Source organism: Mustela erminea, chromosome 11 (assembly GCF_009829155.1).
Source record: "Mustela erminea isolate mMusErm1 chromosome 11, mMusErm1.Pri, whole genome shotgun sequence".
Classification (NCBI taxonomy): Eukaryota; Metazoa; Chordata; class Mammalia; order Carnivora; family Mustelidae; genus Mustela; species Mustela erminea.
Genome location: NC_045624.1, coordinates 40,169,792 through 40,190,866, shown reverse-complemented (window position 1 = coordinate 40,190,866; position 21,075 = coordinate 40,169,792). Strand labels below are relative to the sequence as shown.

At 47.7% G+C, this 21,075-nt stretch overlaps 1 protein-coding gene across 7 annotated transcripts in view; it reads right to left on the bottom strand.

Annotated features, from left to right (window-relative positions):
* Window positions 1–20,396, bottom strand: part of ELMO1 (engulfment and cell motility 1) — a 522,832-nt gene extending 502,436 nt beyond the window's left edge. For 2 of the 7 annotated variants that reach the window (XM_032305259.1, XM_032305268.1), the window contains exons 1-2: window positions 19,888–20,396; window positions 7,974–8,120 (exon numbers count right to left, since the gene is read on the bottom strand). The gene's annotated coding sequence lies outside the window, so the exon portion shown is untranslated. The remainder of the gene's footprint in view (window positions 1–7,973; window positions 8,121–19,887) is intronic. The other 5 variants (XM_032305261.1, XM_032305260.1, XM_032305264.1 and 2 more) reach the window with 5 other exon arrangements.
* Window positions 20,397–21,075: the final 679 nt, after the last annotated feature.

Below are 21,075 nucleotides of genomic sequence, written 5' to 3'. Positions count from 1 at the left end.
TGTCTCAGTCAGTTGAGCGGCTAACTCTTGGTTTCTCAGGTCAGGTTGTAATCTTAGGGTCATGAGATCGAGTCCCATGACCATCTCCATGCTTGGTGCAGGGTCTGCTTCAGATTCTCTCTTTTCCTCCCTCTGCCCCTCCTGCTTATGCTCTCTAAAATAAATAAATAAATCTTAACAACAACAATAACAACAACAAAAAAGAGAGAGAGAGAAAGAGAGAATCTCCGAGATCCTTTCAATAAAATACTCTAAATCGTCTCTCCTGAAAAAAATCACAAACTAAACTTTCCAAAGCTAACCTGAACCCTCTAAGGAAGAAGCATGGTTCAGACCATCAAAGGGGTCCTTTTTAGAAACTAGATTAGAATCATTTAACAGCTGGAAATCAAAAAGGACCAAGGGCATGGAGCTGATTGTGTGACTTTCCGAGTTCAGATATTTCAACTCTTTTTCTCTGTCAAGCAAATTAATGTGTGTACTTATTTGGAACAAAATGTTTTGCAAAAATGGACAACCACTGCAGTTCAATTTACAGAATAAAAGGACATCTCCAGAATGTGCTACATTAGCTGGGCAGTAGGGAGGCATTTTTTAAGATACATTTTGGGCAAAGACTTCTTCAAATTCTAAAGCTAAAACTCACAAAAGGCACATAACAGGATGATGGCACCCAGCCAAGAACGAGAGCACCTGCTCCGCCCCCTCCCCCCTAGGAAAAGCACATGGTGAAGAACTCTGACACCTCAGGCGAAACAACCCCCAGTCACCTCACCCCGCTGGCAGCGACCGAGACTGAAAATGTGTCACAGTTCACTCCAATACAATACAGCCCTCCTTCAGATGTCAGCAAAACCAGAGCCACTATGAGATAGGGGAAAAACAAAACAAAACAAAACATAAAGAGCACTGTAGACTAGTCATAAGTAAAATGACCAAGGATTCTGCTCTGTAAGTGATTTATGGCCCACAAACGTTCAGCCCTATCGTGAGTAGGAACAAGTCTAAGCGGTAGTCTAAAATGTCTTTTCATTAATATCTTTACTTTTAAGTGCAATTATTCTAAAGCCCTTTTAATAGCTGTCACTTATTCTTTTCTAGGCTGTAGCAAATTACAGTGGGGGAGATGGCTGCTGACAGCTCACATCTGCGAATGGCACGTTCTCGAATTTCTGCAAGGTCTGTGGTCCCTCCTTCCTGGCACAGCTACCAGGAGTACCCAAGTCCTGCAGACTATTGTCTTTACTGCCCAGGTTGGCCAATTAGGAGCCTTTGGTTACGCCAGCTGTATCTCACAAGACCTCTGTCTACTGTTTCTCCTGCTGAAAAAGGGAGGAAAATCAGTTTTCCCGTACACGCGCCAAACACATTTTATCAATATGAAGGATGCATGTTTGGGAAGAGATGTGTGGAATGCGTGAGTCTGTGTGCAAGAGCTGTGTGCGTGTGTGTATGTGAGTGTGTGTGTGTATTTGTGTTGGAGGAGGACGCAAACACTGATTTCATTTGAAAGGAATTAATATTCCAGGTATTGTTAACATCATAAAGCTCATCCTCTTAGGACACACATCCCAGGGAAAAGAGAACTGGGTCAAAGACACAAAGCAGTACATAAAAAATAAAATATTTTTGAAGCTAAAATAGTACCTAATAAAAAAATCTGAGTGATCACTTTTGGCACCTGGAAAGTGGTACAGCCTGTCCCCAAAAATTAAAATTGTAGGATACAAAAATAACTCTTCAGAGGAGCTTTCATAACTCGGGCTAATGAATCCAGCTGTGTTGCTTCCTAGCGGTCATGGCTAAGTGGAACGCTGGACTCTGGACAGGCCCTGGGCCGGACCCGTGAACAACGGAGTATATGCAGAGAGCCCTGACACCTGTGTCACCCAAATGGCAATCAGACACCAGAACCGTGTGACGGCATTTCTTGTTATAACAGCGGTTCTTTCCAAATCAACATGCAGCCTAGCGATCAAAACAATCGAATGGGAAGGCGTGCTCGAAAGACCCCTAGGAGTTATTTTTCAAGCCTTTATGTGTTCAAAAATTCAAAGACTCAACAGATGAAAGCAGAGCAAACAAATTAATTGCTGCTCAGAAGACGAGCTTTTTATTTTTTAATTAACGTTCTGTCCTTAATCCAAAAGCAGAAGTAAAACATACGAAAGTACAGCGCTTACGCACCACTTCTGGTGAAGTGTTACCTTTTCCCCTCAGGCTTTCTTTATCCCCATCCAAATGTTTGAATTTAAGATGCAGCCTTGGCAGTGTGTGTAGCTCAGTGATGCAAATAGTGTGGGATGGCACCACCCAGAACTCCATGCGTGGGAGGGCAACCAGGAAATCAACTTCCCTTTTCTCAGTGTGACTCCATTCTGTCCACAGGAGGACTGGGGCCCACGGATTGTTGCTTGTCCTGTTCGATCGGAGAAGGGAGGAGGTAGAGAGAGGAGAATGCCAAATGATATTTTGGGAGTACTTATATTTGCAAAACACCTGAGTTTAAGCTGTCAGTTTCCAACTTGTCATCTTGTCCTCCCTTCTCTCAGCCATCCCACATCTGGCCTGAGGTCTTGAGGCCATAGGAGGAATGCAAGGGTCTTTGGAACAGGCGGATATCTGGGAACAAGGGCTGGCACAGATTAAGAAGGCAATGGGCAATCCCAGATATGCTGGAGTGATTCGTTTGAAACAACCCTGAAGTCTCTTCTAGGAGTGCTGACAGGCAGCAACAGAGTTTTCCAGTTTACTGCTCTCCTATCTTGCTGTCTGAAAACCCCCCTTTGGGCACGTTCTCCGTGCCCGTGAGCAGGGCAAAGAGGACGCGGTGATGAATGTGCTGCCGTCATTACTCTCAGGAGCTCCCAAGCCGTCGGGGGAGATGGAAACGATGCAGGCGCACATTGACAAGTTTTGTTTGTGTTTTTTTGGACAGAGGCATGAATGAATTCCCTACCAAGGGGACAATCAGTCAGAGGTCAAGAAGGCTTTCTGAAGGAGACATTGAGAAGTGTGTTAGGTTTTAAAGGGTGAAGAATGGAGCTGTAGGAAAGAAGTCATCCAGGGCCTTCCAAAAGAACCTTCACGCGTCAGTTAGCCAGGGCAGGGAGTCTCTGTGTCAATACAAATTCCAGAACCTGTCCAGACTCAGAATTTCTGATGTCGAGGGCCCAGATTCTAATTGTTTTAACAGCTGAGATGATCCCGAAACAGCTGCTCCACGGTTTTTCACTTGGGATCTCTCTGTCATGTCGAGCACCCTCCTTCCGCATTATAGAGGTAAGAGAACTGAGGCAACCAAGGAAGGACACAGGTTAGACTCAGTATCATCCTGTGACTAAGACCCAGGCCTCTTGATCCTGAGTACCATGGCTGGACCACCAGTGCCTGCAGAGCTCACCATGTACCTCTTCCATAAAGCATGCCTTTGGCTAATACAGTGATTGGTGCCTACATGGGGGTGTTAGTCCCACTGTATTCTGGGTGTGCTCACTGCGCCCACCTCCTCCCCTGGAGGGAGCAGAGTCTCTCCCTGTGTAGCGCCATCTCCCTGGCATCGAACATTTGAGGAATGAGTTCATGAATGAAGCCCACAAACAGAGCCCACAAATAGAGGACTCCCGACAGCATCAGGTAAGTACTAAGAAGGTCACCTGTCCCCAACACGCTTTATTTCTCTAAAGAGAGAAAAATAAGACCCAGCAACCAAACTCTGATACTGGAAAACACAGTGAACTTGAAATCTACATCATAATGCAGAGAACGGGTAATGCGAACTTTTTTGGTAGACATAACCTATGCTAATAAAATGCCATTTTTTTTCCTACAACAGTTAGAATCGAGCACATACTTTAGAGCCTTGAGCAAACCTGAAGGGTGTTGGAAGCTAGCCACAAACCGTGCATTCTGGGAGTCTGTTGTGAGTCCTAATTTTATCCCTTCCAACCAACCAATGGGCTTGAAAACACAATTCTGGAGAAGAGGTTCAGAAAGCATATACCCTTTCACATTTACTGCACACCCGTTGGGGTCAAAGAACTCCATTCCTTGGTGACATTTTTCATTCTATTGCAACAACATGTGGGCACCATTTCCATTCAAACAGGAGTCATGAGAACATAACGAATTTGCCGCCAGCAAGTACACGGTGAGTGATTTCAACCTCAGTCTGTATGGCTACAAAGCACCTCCTGCCTCTTGCTCCCCCAAAGCCGTTCTGCAAAGTGTCTAAGGGAGGGCAGGGCGGGTTGGGGATGGGCGAAGATCAGCCCTCCAGCCAGGCAGGGGCTCCAAGCGTGGTTAACACATGGACAGCAGAACCAAGGACCAATCAGAACGTTGGTCTTGGCTAGTTAGTCGCAGTGTTTCCAGAAGGGAAGATGGGAAGCCCACTAAATTCTTCCTTAATCTGGTGGAAGCAGAAAAGCTGTAAGTCAGATGGACAAAAGTCTGACCTGAATCATAAAAACAGTCATGGCCTCTCCATCCAACCCCAGGCTTGAAGCAGTTTAGGGGCCCAGGACCCATTAAATGAAGGGGAGGCCGCATCCCCTTGAGGATGGACCCTGGTAGATTGCCAAAAATTTATCCCGTTACTCGTTCTCCTAGCTTTCCTCCAAAGGGGCCTCCAGGCTTTCTTTGAGGGGGGAGGGGGGATGTACCTTGGGGAAAAAAAATAATCAGACCTTTTGGGGATTACTAGACACTGGCTCTGAACTGACTAATGTGAGGAGACCCAAAACGTCACTGGTGACCCACCAGCCAGTGACGGTGCTTCTGGAATTGAGGTAATCAGAGGTTTTTAGCTCAGCTCTTTCTCATCCCCATTCCAGTGGGTCCCGGAAACCATCGGTAGTCATTCTCCAGCTCCAGAATGTATAACTGAACTAGACATACTCAGCAGCTGGCAGAATCCCCATGCGGGGGGAGCAAGTCACTATTTGTTTATTTAATTAAGGGAGAAAGGGGCTGTGGAAGATCCGGGAATACGGTTCCAAAGGCCTGAATATGCTCTACTTTTGGAGTGAACTCGGAACACTCAAGTTTGGGGTTTACTGTGTGTGTGTTATTTGGCTTCAAAGAAATGGGCTTGGCTCAGCACTGGAACATCAGGATTAATCATTCCAGCCATGAAGAGCCATGACACCTATCAAGTTTCAATTGCTAGCTGAAACCCTTGATAGCTGCTAGAAAAATAATGTGCAATTATAGCCTTGAAACATAAATTATCAAGGCCACGGTGCTCTCAGATTGTAATGAATGAAGTGTGGGTAACCACATATGTGGTAGGGATCCCAGCCCCCAGTGTGTGTCACGAATGCCTGGTCGCCCACAGGCTCTGGAGAGGAAGGAAGAGAGAAGCTTTCTCTCCAGATTCAACAGTGGCTCAACTGTGGATGAAGGCACAAAGGGAGAGCAGTGTCAGGGTTTAAGCTAAGAAATGTTTTCAGCATTCATACAAGGGATGGTCTCCGATACCTATGCCCACAGGCTTTCTGGTGAGTAGGGGAGAATGAAAGGTAGCGACATGAGGTATAAATACTTCTGCAGACAGGAATGCAAATGACAAAACAGTGGTTTCCTTCTCTGGAAAGTTCATTACATCAAGGGTAGACTGGGGGCCGTGGAAGGACAGGAAGGCAGTTGACTGTTGCCACCACGGGACTAGACATTGCAAAGCCACGGCCGTTGGCCTTCCCACCTTGGACATCTGGTCTGGCCCTCAGTCACAGTGAGCTCAAGCAGGACTGGTCTTCAGCAAAACTGTGTACAATGAGAGTTACATCCCTGAACCACGTGTCCTTGGGCTCCTTACTCAGGGACAAAGAAGCCATTTTTAAGGGCTCTTCCCAAAGGGACTGTAGGACACAGTGCTCACGTGCATGGGTAACAGTGCTTCATTCTGGAAAACACTGACTGAGCGCCTGTTACGAGCTCAGCACTGGGAACATGCACCTTCGGGACCTCCCATCTACTCAGTACAGAGAAGGACTCAATGTGTCCTAGGAGAGGATCCCAGGACATCCAGGAAGTTTCTTAGAGAAGGTGACCACGGAGTCATGCCATGCAGACCAGAGGGAGACATGGGTCCAGGGCACTTTACTCTAGGCTCACCCACTGAATTGGTGGATGCCTTTTCTGTGACTTCTTTTCTGCTCTAAAGTCTGCCCTTGATATCCATTTCAACCTGACTGCACCTGAGCAGGAATTCTGGGCTCCTACCCTCCCTGGAGAACAGCCGCAAACAGTTCTCTAGGACGGGAACCGTGGACTGGTCTCACTTTGGCAGAACTCCAGAACACACCGAGCCACCCGCTCCGGAGGGTAGACTAAGCAAATCCGCAGGGGGCTTCTCACTCCCCTGCCTCGGCTGGCCGGCATTCCCCACCACCTCTGTGCCCCATAACCTCATTTGGGACTTACATAAAAAGATTCTTATTAAAATAGCGACAAAATGTAAAGTGAAATATCAGAGACACAGAGGGAATAAGCCACAGATCTGAGAAAACAGCTGCATATGAAAGGATTAGGAAATAAATTAGAAGAAACTCAAAGGATTTAGAATCCATTTCAGGTGCACTAGAAGAAAATCCCTCCAGGACCAAGAGAACAGGTCTAAGTTAAAACCTAGGCAGGAACAGAGGCTCCCTCCTCTCCCGGCCGCCTCTCAGTGTTTTACCTCAGGGTTTATATTTTTTTTCCCACTCCTTAGCACTTTTGGGGATGATGCTTTTCAAAGTGGAGTCGGGACCACTGGCATCATTGGGTCCTGAGGGACCCGCAAGAACACAAGTTCTGGGTGCCCCACAATGCTTGGGCAGCTGGAAGTCCGAGAACCACGGAACCAGCTACTGTATCATTCTTAAGTAGTGGTGATATCCATGCTAAATCTTAGTTAAGCTGCAGTTTAAAATCTGAAGAAGACACTAGTGACTAAATTGGTTGTTTTAGAAACTGTTAGATTCTAAAAGTGGTAAGAGTGCGGGCACGTTGTGACCAATTTTAAATAATGTAAGATTTACACAATGAAGCCAGGAAAACCTTTGCAATGCATACATCTGAACACATGGCTCCCTCAGGTGAAACACTCCGGTGACTTCTCACTGCTCTTTTTTTTTTTTTTTTAAGACTTTTATTTATTTATTTGACAGACAGAGATTACAAGTAGGCAGAGAAGCAGGCAGAGAGAGAGGGGGAAGCAGGTTCCCCGCAGAGCGGAGAGCCCGATGCAGGGCTTGATCCCAGAACCCTGGGATCATGACCTGAGCCAAAGGCAGAGGCTTTAACCTACTGAGCCACCCAGGCGCCCCTCACTGCTCCTCTGATAAAGATCCAGACCCCTGATCCCAAGGAGCCTTCCTCTCCACTACTCCATTCCTGGCGAGCTCCCAGTCCCCAGCACTCTGCTCTTGGGTTCCTTCAACCCCCGCATCTGCTCGTCACATTCACTAGGCATCTGCAGGGACTCCTCGTTCCCCATGGAAGCCCACTCTCTTCCCAGCCCTCTCTGACTACATGAATCCCTTGCCGTAGGCTCTTCCAGCATCAGCACCTTTCTTCCCCAGTCCTGGGCCCAGCTTAAATGTCACATTCCTTCATGTGATCCTTTGCTCGTCGTACATTTCCCCCACAAGAACAACCCAAGAAAGCAGCAATACGTCTGTCTGCTATTTTCATAGGAAGGGGACTCACCATTGTTTATGTGTCCCTTAGTACCCGCCCCCCACCATGGTACCTAGCAGGTGCTCAATAAATATTTGTGGATGAACAAATAAATTAAAAAGTATTTTACTGTGGTGAGTGCTGTGAAGTGTGCAAACCTGGCGATTCACAGACCTGTACCCCTGGGGATAAAAATACATTATATGTTTATAAAAAATAAATAAATAAATAAAGTATTTTAAAAGGAAATGCTGGAGGCAAAATCAGACCCACGGTAACCATCAAGCACACCCCGACGCGTCTCTTACAAGTTAAGGGCTCCAGTGTGTCTGGGACCCTAAAGACTGAAGTCCTGTGGTAGCTCCCCTTCCCATGTATAGGACACTCAGTACCTTCTTTGGCACTTTTCACTTCAAATGGATGACCCCAACTCTTCTTAATGCAATTTCCAGGGTCTGAAAGAAGAGTGAAACTCAATTTTATAACTGCCATTGTGCCATTTCTCTGGGCCTCGCATTGATCTGGTTACAATTACCCTAAAGCCTGTTCATTGTCTGAAAGATGTATTCTGAAATCAAAACAAACCTGGAGCTTTGGCTTCTTTTACTCTTGTACCTCTTTCAGTGCCTTAACATCCTCAGCTCCCAGGGTCGGTTCTCAGACTGTTTCATGGCAATTTCACATGCCAGAATCGTTAGTAGCATATTTAAAGACTGAAAATGGCCCTAAACCAGTCTGCAGTAATCGCAACACAATTCTTAGGACAGTGGAAAGTGTCTCCTGGGAACATAAATGAATCCACCACGACCGCCCTCTTCCCCCTGCCATCTTGCTGGCAGTCAGCCCTGGCTGAGGTAATGACCCTGACGGTGTGCTCTCACTGGCTCCTGAAGCAAAGCTCTCATGGCATATTCTCCACCAAGCAGCACGGCCACTCAATACGAAGTCCCAACACAACAGGTTCAATGGAGGCAAAAACAAATTTGACAAATGGAGGGGGACTCGGCTGCAGGAGAGTTGGCGTCAGGTGTGCTACAGAAAAGAGCATTCAGTTTGGATCTGCATGATGTTGGGCAGTCAGCCTCTCTGACACACAGATTTCCTCATCTGTAAAATGGGTACAGGGTAAGTTAATGGGTCTGAAGCACTGTGAAACTGTTACATACCTTGGTCTGAATATAATTCTCCAGTGATTTACTGTAAATCTGTATTTCACAGTAGAAATCTCATTATGAGTCTTCAAACATTTCCCATCAAATCCCACATAAAGCTACCCACCAATCCTAATACATAGTGTAGAGGTATCGCTCTATAGCCAACAATCTAGCAGCTGAACGTTCCCTAGTTATCACCCTGCTTGGGAGAAGAGAGAGTGAGTGGAAATTTATTTTACACTGAAAATAGTGTGCCATTTGTCACGTGCCAAACAAGATTTGCATATAGTGATTAGATGAGGGACTTTTCACAACTCTAGTAGTCGGGGGTGAGGGGGGAGATACACGTTTTCAAAACACAAGTTTAGAGCAGTTTCCATTTGCACAGTTCTCTTCCACACCCATACTTCACAGCAGTTTAACATCTGTACTGAGGTTGATTTTTTTTTTCCCATCCACTCATGAAAGCCATTACCAAGTGACAGGTACATGAGCTACTGCTTAATGAGCTGGTGAGTCTGTGAGCTAGTGGCTGCCTTCCTGAAGGCACATAAAGCAGATAAGTCACCCAAAGAAACTGGCAATAGCCAGAAAGAATAAACAGAAATGGAAACAGGTGTCTTCTACTTCTACTTCCACAGGTGGCCATAAAATGAATTGTCCAGTCTGAGACACTTTGCAAAGGGTAAGTTGGTACGTGACATTATGCTGGGCCAACACAGCTATCATGGGTCTAACCCTCAGAACTGTAGTCATCCAACCTTAATTTTTCTGCTTTATCCCCAGAGTATTTATTAATTGGTGTGATAGGCTCAGACCACCAAGAAAGATTACTAACACTTTACTACCACCCACCTGCCAATGAAGATTAACAATCTCCCACTTCCTGGAATGCTTCAAATGATTCAGAAGGGGACATTTACCAAGTCTTATTGGAATGACTGAATTTCCTTAGTAGGCAACAGAATCACATGAAACCCAGTTCAACTGAATCAAATTCCTGTCAATGGCTCTTTCCCTGGTACTCCACTAACTGGGGGTTTCTCACTGGTCTTCCTTCTATACTGGGCGAGTGCAAATAGCCCTGCCAAAAAGCTGGATTTAGGGAAAGGGAAAGAACCTTATTTCGCAACCTCCATTCTCTCTACACAAGGCAAAATAATAATAAAATAAAACAACAAAACCCCAGGTCGGTTCCAAGTGACTGGGAGATAGAGACCTATTTATAAGAACTTTTCTTCAGGACCTCAGGTTGCTAGCAGGATTCATTATGTCAGTTCTTTTAATTCACAATCGATTGTAATTTTCCCTGACCTGTATATCAGCAGTCTACCTCTGAGGAAAAGTTACATAAATCAAACTAACAGTCTAGCAAAAATCCTAGGAGGAATTTCCTAGGCTACTTACAACTCATAAAGAAGATAAAATAATAAATGCATGTCTTTAAAGGATTTTAGCAAGATATTTGAATAAAAGATCTGAATAGGAACTATTGAATTAGTAATAATAACCTCAGCAAATCCAATGCACTGCTACTGGGGTATCCTACTTTAAGATCATCATTCCATTTAATGCCCTCAGCAGCTCCAAGAAGCAGGGACTTAGTTATCTCCATTTGAATGATAAGAAAACTAAGGGGCGCCTGCCTGGGTGGCTCAGATGATTAAGCTTCTGCCTTCGGCTCAGGTCATGATCTCCAGGTCCTGGGATCGAGGGCTATGTGGGGCTCCTTGGTCAACTGGGAGTCTGTTTCTCCCTCTGCCTCTCCACCTGCTTATACTCTCTCTCAAACAAATAAATAAAATATTTTAAAAAGATAGAATGATAAGAAAACTGAGGCCGAGAATAATAATTAACTTTCACCAAGTCCGTCAGCAGGCAGAGTCCAAAAGATACTCGAACCCTCAACCGATAAGCATGTATATATTTAGCTTTAAACCTCAAAGACTCCTGCTTTTTCCCTTCTTCCCAAATCCAATCAGTCACCAAATCTTTCTTCTTTCATCGATGTCAACATCCTTTCTCTCTGACTTGCATCCATCCAGGGGGTCTCCAGAAGCTGTCTCCTTAAAGGAAATGGATGGTCCACTACTCAGACTAGCAGGTGGGGGCAGAGAGGGTTGCATTTACACAGCAAGCCCCCTGCTTTATTTACTTCTTCATTTGACCAAGATTGAGTGTTTCTTAGGGTAGGCCCAGAAGGAAGGAGCTGACAGCTTCCATCTCTCCTTGGCACCTCCTTCCTGCCTCACCCTCTAATCTACCTTCCCTGTTGCCCTGGGAGCGGGATTTCTCACTGACTTCCAATTACGTCTTTTCCTTCCCTAAAATCCTTTGTTTTTCCTTCCCACTCAATGGATGCCCAGCGCCCCAAGGAATTGACACAAGGCCTCTTACAGACTTTCTCCTGACTGCTGTATTCCTTGGACATGTCATGTTGTTCTTCCTTTTAATACTCAGCTTTCCAGATCTTTCTCAAAGTCCCTTCACTGTGAACTTTCCTCTGCGATCTGCAAACAGTCTACATAGACGTACATTTACCACCCTCCACTGTGAGTGTCTCTTAATGGGTCTGTCTCCCCATACTGCTCCCATGAAGTGGATCTTACATTGTGCAGGGAGTGCCCTGATTACAGAACGTAAAATGCAGTCAAAATGGTTGCTGAATGAATCATGTAAATAATGTATTGTGATAGATGCTGTCAGCCTAGCAATATTTCGGTTTGAACACATAGATGCATTTTAAGTGTAAGTCGTACATTTATTTGTTTAAATATACTACAATAAATAAAACTTTATTGTGTTTCTCTTGTATAAACCCAGGCAAATATTTCCCCAAACTCTCAAATGAAGAAGAATGGATGGTAATTGACAAAACAGTCCTAAGGAGTTGAAGTCACTTTCTGGCAGTAGAGTAAGTCTAAAGATGATGGAAACATATTCATTTCTTGCTAAAGGTTTTGATTTAATGAGATTTGTAGTGACTTGCTATAAATGTGACACGCACTGGATAAAATGGGATTTAGGAGCTGATATAATAAGTTTCTTTGCATTTAAAGACTTTTCAGTATTAGGAGAACTGCGTGGATGTGTGTGTGTGTGTGTGTGTGTGTGTGTGCGTGCGCGCGCGCGTGCATCTTTCTCTCTTGCACATACAGACACACATACTTACTAGCAAGTGTATGAAAGAATCAGTCTTCTTCCCCCAAATCTGAATTTTTGAGTACTCCGTCACTTCCCACAAAGTGGCCCAGTATTAGACTAACTAGGGCACGGGGTCCACTATAAAAATGCTATGAAAATGGTGAGGTGGGGCAAAGGGGTGGTGGTGGTCAGGAGTCAAGGAAAAAACCAGCCTTACTGAGTGCTATTGGAATTCACTCTTCACTCAGCCAAAAATACGCAATCTAACCAAAGTCCTTCCACTAGCTCTACCTCCCAAGCCACACGTCTTTTCAGGGCTATGGGCAAAGCCAGCTGCGGCTCTGCATTTGGATTAAAGAGCCTGAAAACAGAAAAAAAAAATTATTTTGAAATGCATTACGCTTCAAAATTAAGGGTAATTGTGTGTAGCAGCCTGGAAAATATAGCTCATCCAACACTGCTCAACCACAGAAGCCCACAGCACCAAATGCTGGCTCTCTAAATGCAATTTCAAACTTAAAAAAAAAAGGCACAAAGGGCGGAAGGAAGGGTGGAGGGTTGCTCTAGGGCTGTGACTTATAAGGAGGCTGCTGCCTTAGGGAGTCAGAGCCGATACCCGAGTGGCAGTATTTCTAGGTTGTTTAAGCCACTAGATGCTGCTCTGCACAATTACTGCAGCCAAACATCGAAGGTAAATAAAAGGTCGACAGATAATTACATAAGAAAATAAATGTGGCAAGATTAGGACAGAAATCTAATGGACAGAGGAGGAAAGGACTTCACAGAGAGACACACCTGAAAGGCTTTCCCCTGACCAGTTCAATGTCCAGGTCACACTAACGGAATAGCAGTGTCTGTTACTATCCAACTAGCCCAGGGACATTGTATAAGCAAGGGAGACGGCATTTCACCGTTAACTCATTCCCACGCAGACGCTTCCTTAATCTGGTGACAGAGGTCTCTGAATGAGCCAAACTGAGCCTCGTGAACTACCTCCCTCGTTTCGTTTGTCACATTCCCATTCTGTAGAGGGTATGGTTACTGCAGCAACCAGTGGCCAGGATTCTAGACCTTGTGTGGAAACTGAAACATAAAATCACTCACTATAGGTCTCTCCAGCCATAGCATACCAGGAAGAAACACACATGAAATTCGGCCAAACTCAGCTGGGTTAGGAAGACAATGGTAACACGGGAAGGAAGGAAACTCCGGACGGAAGGCGAAGATCTGGAGGAAATTAAAGATCATACAGGGGTGAGACCACCCATAGGAGAACGGACCCCATTAGGGTCTGAGGAGTAAGCCGTAGAGAGAAAGCTGGGGCACTTCTAGTTGCTGTCAAGTCTAGCCTATCTGATAGCACATCTGTTCGTCTTAACTGATGCAAGAAAACAAAACAATGGCTCTCAACTCGGGGGTGAGGGTGGCCCTGGAGGGGACCACTGGCAACGTCTCGAGGCATTTTTGGTTGTCACAACTGGGTGTTGCTACTGGCATCTAGTAGGTAGAAGCCAAAAAAGCTGGTGTTTCCTACAATGCACTGGCCAGCGCCCTCAACAAAGAATTATCCAGCCCCAAACGTCAAGAGCGCTGAGGGTGAGATTGCCTGAAATAAAGGGTCAACATAGAAGGGGCAATAGCCTGAAAGTAGAAAATGAACAGCATCAATAGCCTCGGCATCAGCCCATGGGGAACCACCCCGGTTTAAAGACTCCAGTCTCTGGCCACCTTGGTTGGTATTAATCTATGGGGCCGAAGAAAGAGCACAAGTTAAGACTCCGTTATATGTATTCCCTACTCTCTACTTGGTCCCTTCCCACCACCAACGGGTTCCAAGCTTTTGCTTTCACCATGACTCATCCACAGAGTGGGGAAAAAAGTGTTTGCTAAAGAATAAGTGTCTATTCTCCTTGGCAAACAGTGTTCTCATTTTTGATTAATGAATTCCATTCTGGCTTATATGCTTCAATATCATGAGCTTAGGTGGTGGGCATGCTGTCCCCACGAGAAAGATCCTCTAACCCTCTCAAGGCTAAGAAGTTTTGGCTGTGGGGGAGATATCCAAAGGGAGGCACCAATTCAGCCAAATTCGGCCTCAGTGGCAGAAGACACCTCCCTGGGAGCCATGGCAACCCAGGGCATTTCTACCAGCAGACAGGAGGGAAGGGCTTCCTGGATGCCCAGGAGCATAGCACAACACGGCAGGCCTGGCCTCAGACCAAGCTAGAGAACCAACAAGGGCAGAAAATAACCAGTACCGGCATCACGGTGCCTGGGAAAGGAACGACAAGGGAAAAGAGACAGCAAAGCTGGGTGTAGGCTCAGATATACTCTCCAACAATCCCTGTGACATTGCAGTCCTCTAAGCCACATCTATAAAATGGGATAATAACACTCTACTGCCTGTTCTCCACCCTTTGCAAAGCCGCATTCCAGGAAGGAGGAAGGGTGTCAGCTGTCGAGGCAAGAAGGGAAATACCACTTGGATCCTGTGACTCCAAGGTCTCTAGGGCAATGCTGGGTCAGGGCTTACTGGAACATGTCCAACCACTGTCCACCACCCACCAGATACACCGCAGTCCTGGAGTCCAGCAAGTAGTAAACATTTTCTAACTGAGGAAAGTTCCGTTCCCTGAATTAACGTGAGAACTAAAATAGCCAAAACTACAGCCTCAATTCCTAAAATTGAGGTTCCAATAATAATCTTGCTCAGATTCTGGAAACCAGTGTTTGTGGGGGCCTAGAACACTGACTTGAGAATCGTCATCTCCTTCTATTTATACATGTGACTAATCTCTCCACTCAGTGCTACGCCAGGTTGTTGCTGTGGTTAATTCCGTTTGGTGAGCCAGCATTCCTTCTCCCACGCCGATTCCTCCTGGATACTTCACGGTTACTCCACCTTAGGCCGGTGACAGAACTCGGCTCAAACTGTACCTGCACTTATCCTGGGGAGGTGTGGAAAACACAGCTAACTTATTCCTGGATCCTATTCGGGCTTCAGCACAGGCTCTTATAAATAAGTTCTAACTGTTAACACTCGGACAACCTAAATCACCGGGGCGGTGCGGGGGGGGGGCGGTGGGCAGGATAGCAAACTGCAATGTGTGCATGTAGGAGGCACTCAGAGGTGGCTTTTCCTGCACCTGATCGCCTGGTGCTAGGCCTCATGGGAGCCATAATCTGTTCCTCAGATGGCTGGTCTTCAACAGCCTTGTTTCAGCCAGAGCTCAAGTTCTTGTCCTTTCTCTTCTTTGGTTGGCCGGTCCCAAGCCCAAGTCACCTAAAATGTTTTATCTAACTATGTATCATGGCAGTGTGGCGGCCACTAGGAACCGTGACTACCGTCTTTGCAAAGGTCTGAAAGTAATTAAAATACGCACATGGGGAATACTGGGTGTCAACAATGAAAAGTTGAGCAGAGGCGAGTTCCCAAGACCTGGAAAGCTGAAAGACCTCCAAAGCTCAAAACTAAAACTTGGCCAGAAAAAAGTACATTCAGTCATTTTATTCTTGGTAAGAGTAAAGAGGAATTTCGAATGAATCCGCTGCCTCTCTGTATCGCTAAGTGACAAACACACCAGCTGGATTTCCAGTTGTGACAATGGGGCGGAATCACGACCATCACATCCTATCAGCAGCAGCATTTTATCAGTTAAGTCCAGGGCGGACCCCTTTACTGCATCTGCTCGAACATTTGTAAACTGCAGCTCTTGGAGGAGATTAAACCAAAAGCATTTTGTAAGGGGCTGGGAGCAGCTAAGTATTTCTTAAAGAATGGCCTTGTGAACCACGGTCATCAGCATCCCTGGCAAACTGGTTGAAAATGTAGATTCCTAGGGCCTCCAGAATTATTAAAACAGACTTCTTTTTTTATACCACATTAAGCAATACACTTGACATTAAGACTTAGTGTGTTTTAAAAAAAAATAATAATTTAGTGTCTGTTTTGTAAAACGCCCCAGTTGTCCATTGTACTTTCTTCCACTTCATGTTTTAAACTGCTGGTTTGGACCTGATCAGTTGATACTCAGATCTATACCGGGGTTGCAAGCCTAAACTTCAACAACCTGGACTAGTTGACAAGAAGGAAGCCAAAGTGGAGTTGTGTAATTAGCTGCAAACACTTGAGGCTTTGTGATGCAGAGAGCACTTAGTAATTCCCCACCTTTTCCCAATTCAACAGAATGAAAGTCGGAAAAACCAAACTACCCACTTGGATGGTTTCAGGCATTAAAGCGGTGGCAGGCTTCAGTTACAAACCTTCAGGGTAAGAGCTGTCTTAGATCAGGACAGGAAATGTCCTCCATAGGAATGATTAGCTCTAAACTGAACCTTCAGTGTTAAGAAAGATGATAAGGTGAGCAAAGTGTGCACTCAGTAGAGCCCCTTGGCATGGCCCCAGCCACATCCTCTCTGCAAGGACTTCAAAGCACTCCCTTCCTCCACCTCTCCCCACCCATTCACACCGAACACCCAAAGGCGGCAAATTACTGTAAAACACTTAAGTATTGTCCTATCTTCATACTGTAATTTCACAGATGCTTAGGATTTAGAAACACTGTAGAAGCCCCTCATCTGTTACCTCTCTTTGTTTTTCTAGCCCTAGATATTTCTCGTTTGTCTTCTCCCCTGCATCTGCCACCAAGTTTCTTTCTGCCTCCCTGTCCTTCCTCCCTTTATTACCCCTTCTCTCCCTCTGCCTCCACCTCCATTTTCTGGGAGGGCAGAGCAGGATACAGTGGCTATCTCTGACTTCACTCCAGGCACAGTAACGCCCTTCCTCCTAGAGGAGTATTTCTTTGGCTAAAGCAACACATGCTTTGAAAAGACTTTCTCCAAGGAGGATGATAAAACAAACACCAGATCTGAAATGGTCATGCGTTATCAATAAGTCGTACTGATTTTCCACTCTCCCAAGGAATTGCCTCTTTCTTCCTTCAGGCTGAAGTTCTGAGTCAGCTCCAGCACAGGCGGTCTGCAAAAGGAGCAGCTGGGTATGGTGGGAAGGGCAAAGAAAAAAACAAAAGCCTGTTACCTGGGTCCCCTTGCCACTGATGCTGCAATATTTCCCTGGTATATTTCCCATAACAGGCATCTCTTATTCAGTCCATCAACAATTATTTACTGAGCACCTAGTCTGCTGGGAATCAGTCTAGGTGGACCTATACACAAGACAAGGTCCCTGCCCTCATGGAACTTCCATCCTAATGGGGGAAACAGACATAATCAAATAAACAAATGAATATATAATGCGAGGGGGTAATAAGTGCTAAGAGGGAAAACCGAGTTATTTAAGAGGTCCAGAGAGAGTTATTTAAGGGTTGCTATTTTACATGAGATAATCAGGAAAGGCTGCCTGTAGGATGACAACTGGGCAGAGAACTGAAGTGAGCAAGGCAGTGAGCCATCTGGACATGTGGGGAAAACTTCCTTGTGCAGAAGGAATAGCATGTGCAAAGGTCCTGGGGAGAGAAGCTGGAGAAAAGGAAGAATGTAGGTGGTCGGAATGGCTGCAATTAAAAGCTAGAGGGGTACCTGGGTAATTTAGTTTGTGAAGCATCTGACTGGTTTCAGCTGAGGTCCTGATCTCATGATTGGGGGATAGAGCCCCATGCACCCCACCCCCAGCTTAGTGGGGAGTCTATTTGACACAGAGAGATCACAAGTAGGCAGAGAGGCAGGCAGAGAGAGAGAGAGAGGAGGAAGCAGGCTCCCCGCGGAGCAGAGAACCCGATGCGGGACTCGATCCCAGGACCCTGAGATCATGACCTGAGCCGAAGGCAGCGGCTTAACCCACTGAGCCACCCAGGCGCCCTGGGGAGTCTATTTGAAATTCTCTCTCTCCCTCCCTCCTGCACTCCCTCTGTCTAAAATAAATAAATAAATCTTTAAAAAAATTAAAAGGCAGAAAGATAAGACATGGGAAAGGGGGTGGGCGTGGAGATACGACCATTAATAACACCACCCACCCTTTAGCACAATGCCTGCCTCTGAATTCCACCAGAACCAGACCTCCTGGGCCTACTTCACAACCTCCCCTTCCCTGATAACCTACTAAGCTTCCTCCCCAGTTCCATTCCCTCCTGACCCCATCCCCCTGCAGAGTTCCAACACTCCAGGTTATTCCCTCAATTTCGCAATTAAACAACCAGTCCATCTAATTAAAAAAAAAAAAAATCTGAGTAATAAATGTAGTAGGAAAAAAGGCAACATTTAACCACAGCCCTCAAAAGAGAGGAAATGTACCATAGTAAAGAGCAGAGGTTCAGAAGGGCAACCATAAAAAAAAAGTCTGCCACATGACAGCAGGGGATCTGGGCTTCTGAGGTTCCGCAAACTGGGGGAGGAAAATCCTTGAAATAACCTTGGGAAGTAGGTATGGAGGTGAGAGATGAAAAACCATGACCAAGAGAGGCCCTTAATAATAGTTCCTGCCAGGCTTTTTAATGTAAAAGTAACCTGAGTGGGGTTATGTACCTCTCCTTCCCAATGTTAACCCTCAAAGAGCTAATGCATAATACAGATCATTAATTACTTTTAAAAACAAACAAACACATCCTAAATTCTTCCACTGCCCCACCTCCTCCACCCACTCCCAAGCGAGGGCAGCGCTAAACCAGGAGCCCACAGATTCTGCCCCCTGAGGCAGAAACCCTTGTCTTGGCTTCTCTGAAATCTTGAATACAAGGGATTTGGTCCGCCTCATTCATGGCCAGGGGTGTTAGCAGGCCCAGGGTGCGAGGCACAGGGTATCACAAAATATGCTCAGTGAGTCCCAGGAGCTGTCCAGAGGACCCCCCCCCCCCCCCGGGCCAGGTCACTGGGGGAGGCCAAGCCCTGCAGCTTTAGGTCAACGCAGGTCCGACCGCCAAAAACCTCTGCCCGGAGCTGCCAACGAACTTCAAACGGCCCCCAAGCGGGAGAGGGTCATTTGGCGGGAAGTCCCCAGGCCTGGAGCCCCTCGCGGTCGCGCTCTCGCTCTCTCTCTCTCTCTCTCACACACACACACACACGCTCACACGCTCGCCGCCCTCGCGCGCGCCCGCGACACAACACGGACTTCCCAACCCCAAACACACGCGCGCACCCCCCGGGCCGGCTGACTTCTGTATTTCCTCTTCCTCAAAGCTACTCTTGCGATCTCCGCTGCCGCTCACAGCTCGGATTCCAGGACCCCCCGAGCTCCGCTGTCCCCTACTCAGAAGGCGCGACCGGTACCCTCCCCCCCACCTTCCATGCCGGGATCTCCTACAGAAGCCCCCCTCCTCCGCCGTCATTCCCGGTCCCAGCGGGGGACCCCGGCTTGTCCCCAGGAGGCGGGCATTTACTGCCTCCCTCGCGAGTCCCAGCCGCCCCAACCGCCCCCTCGGGCCCTCCATCCCTCTAGCCCCTCGCTGTCCCCTCCCCAGAGCGCGCCGGCCGAGGAATTCCCTCCCATCTGCCAGTGCCCGAGAAAAGCCAGAGTCCGAGCCGCCAGTCCCTTCTCCAGCGCAGCCTCTCGGGTCTCCAACCCCCAAATCCCACGCTCTCCGGTCCCCAGTCCCCCGGCGCCAGCAGCACTGTCTTCCCGCAGCCCCCACCAGCCAGCCCCAGCCAAATCCTCCCCGCGGGTTCCGGGGCCGGGGCCCTGCGCTCCATCCCCCGCTCCCGCTCCCACTCCCACACCAGCCGCCCGGCTCTGCCCAGACTTCCCCAACTGCGAGCGCCCGGGAGCGCCCGCAGCCCTCGCCCCGCCGAGCGCCGCGGCCACCCCCGCTGCAGCCGCGGCGCCCCCGGGGAGGAAACAAAAGTGTCTCCGCGGCTCTCGGAGTCCCCCCGCAAAGCAGGACGCCTCCTCCCGTGCCCCAGCCCCAGCTCCCTCCCCGGCCGCGCTGAGGTCAGCGAGTCGGGGCGCGGCGCCAGCCCAGGAAACTTTACGAACCTGCCCGGGGTCGCAGGACAGCGGCGGTGGCGGCGAAGGTTCCCCGCGACCAGAGCTCTGGCGACCCGTGACCATTGAAGGGGGGCCAGAGGCTCTGTCCCCCAGCTCAGGGCCGCGGCGGTGTGGGTGGCTCTGCCTCTATCCCGTGCCCATCCTCGCCCGCGCACACGCACTTACACTGGGGATCCGCCGGCTGCTGCGCCGCCGGCTGCCGCTGCTCTCACTTCCTCTTCCTTCCTCCTGCTGGCCAGAGACACATTTTGCATCTGCAAGGCATCCCGAGATCTACCGCGAACTCTCCTCCCGAGCGGACGCTGCGGAGTGGCCTCCGCCGCCGCCCCCCGGCACCTGCGCCGGGACACGCGTGGTTGGCGCTTTCACCTCCCGCCCGCACCCCGGGGCCTGCCCACCGCACTTTGCCTGCGGGGGGTGGGGGAGCGTGCCCACGACTTTTTGAAGTCCCCCTACTTAAAAAGAAGGAAAATGTCAAACACCGTGCACGCCTCAGATCGGCTATAAATAATATGTGTGCGGAGCATGACTTCTCGGATGAGCTCACACGCGGCGCTTTGCAGGCACTAATTAACTCCGTCACCGTCATAGCGCCACCTCCGGGAGGCCGAGAGCGCGTGGCATCTTTTTATATGCTTTCATTTTTGGCAACTGGTTTGGAATTTGAGGGGAAACTTCGGTGGGTTGTTTTAAAGCTACTTTAAAGGGCTGCTGTGTTTGTTCTGACGCTTTGCCTCCACCCTTGAGCAGCGTGGCGAGAATAACAGAACCTTTGTTCCCTCTTACAGTTACCTGTGCATTTACATGATTTATTTCTAACCAGTTAAACCAGGGGCTCCCTAACTTGGCATAACTTGGCATAAAGCAAGACTTTCTACTCCCCGTTTGGTATTTGGGGTACACTCTTTAATGCAACCCACTTCCGTGATCTTCAAAGCAAAAACAAAAAAACGAACTCCCAGCCTCGCTGCCAGGAGGGAAATAACAGTCGTTGGAAGGTTGCAGGAGGAACACCTGTCCTCTCCCTAATCAGAAATATCTACATTGGCTCTGCTGGGAAAGACAAAGGCGGCTACTAATGCATTCCCTTCAAACTGGCAAAGGAGATAAATCTGGAACAGGGAGGCGCTGGAATCTAGGGTAGAAGGCAAAACTCTTTAAATTGCAGTCTCACCC